The 1,615-nt window shown below is 27.6% G+C and overlaps 1 non-coding gene across 1 annotated transcript; it reads right to left on the bottom strand.

The window, feature by feature from the left end:
• Positions 1-1,202: 1,202 nt before the first annotated feature.
• Positions 1,203-1,273, bottom strand: TRNAG-GCC (transfer RNA glycine (anticodon GCC)). The gene has a single exon. It is a non-coding gene; the product is annotated as a tRNA-Gly (tRNA).
• Between the last annotated feature and the right edge of the window lie 342 nt (positions 1,274-1,615).

Genomic DNA, 1,615 nt, shown 5'->3' with positions numbered 1-1,615 from the left:
TACATATCCTTCTAAATTTCAACATGATAGAAGATACATAGCAACACCTAGATACATGATACATTTGGTAGAAATTTTATATCAAGTATGAAAACTAATTAAGTTTATGTATCAAAACGAATATTTGAACACGATATATTGTGCATAATGTATCGAAGTGTTGAAACAAAGACATAAAATATTAATTTGAGAAACAAAGTTAACTAGATACTTTAAAAAACAGTTAATGTATCCCAAACTATAATCATAAGAATACTTTAGTATTTAAACACGATCATTGTATATGATGAATTTGTAATGTATAATAATATTAAAATGGAGGTATTATACAAGAAACAAAAACAACGAGATGTATTAGAAATCTGAACCCATATAAATTAGAAAAAGATGAACAAGAAAATCAACAATTTGATTCTATTTCGACTTCTCTTTCTCAACATTCACTTTAGAAGATAAATATACATCTATTTTTTTCTACATTTACCCTTGAATCTTTTTTTTTTTGAACTATTAACATAGACATGATTCATGGATCTCGATCCAAAGTCCTTACCGAAATCACCGGTAGATCAATTTTTTTTCGTCCTTTTAAGCATTTTTTTCACTATCTATTTAAAGCCTAAATGCATCCTTCTTCGACTAGTTTAGTAATTATAATCCTAAAATAAGGATCTTAATCCGTATGTATCAAGAAATAAGAAGAAAAAAAAAATTTAAGAAGATGACTATGGAGGTGACACACTTTATTAGGAAATAAAAAAGAAAAAAATTAAAATTGAACAAGACAACTATTGATTAGTTTAAACTTGATTTAGTGGAGAAAGAATTCTTTTGTAAATTAAATTGATATGAAAATTGTAACTGATAAAATTATGGAATGAAATCAGGGAGAGATTGATGGAGTGAAAAAAGGAAGAAAATCGTGTGTTAAGATTGTGATATATATATATATATCTGTTAACTTGAAAATTAGAAAAAAAAAGAATTTTAGAAATATTTTAAAATAATAGAAATTATAAAAAAAAAAAGATGTATTATACATCTTAATTAAAAGAGAGTACATGTTTTGCCTTTTTTTCATCGAAATTACGAGTGTTAATGGGCCCAACCTAAAAGAGCGGATCCACCTAACGTTGAAAATGGTTTGTTTCGATTTTTCGTTTAAATGGGGGGAATCAAACAAAAAATAAATCCAAAAGTTCTGCACCAGCCGGGAATCGAACCCGGGTCTGTACCGTGGCAGGGTACTATTCTACCACTAGACCACTGGTGCAAGTTGTTATAATGTCATGTTGTTAATTATAAAGATTTCAACTTTTTGTACTACCATGAAGCATTTTAACGAATATAATGTATAATAATTCTAGGGATAAAATGCAATATCTTTTTGTCCTCCGTTTGATTGGAGGCACTAGATAGTAGTTGAATTACTCATCTCACCATTTGTATTATAGTAAAGAGATAAATTATTCCATATACATGATAAGATAACTTATTTCGCGATAATTAACCCTAGAATAACTTGTTTCCAATCAAACGATCGTCATATACATTGATAAGATAACTTATTCCAAAATAATTAAGTCTAAAATAACTTGTTCGCAATCAAATAGAC

The sequence above is a fragment of the Solanum lycopersicum genome, chromosome 6, assembly GCF_036512215.1.
Source record: "Solanum lycopersicum chromosome 6, SLM_r2.1".
NCBI lineage: Eukaryota > Viridiplantae > Streptophyta > Magnoliopsida > Solanales > Solanaceae > Solanum > Solanum lycopersicum.
Note: the sequence above shows the minus strand (reverse complement) of the source record. Positions and strands in the feature narration are given on the sequence as shown.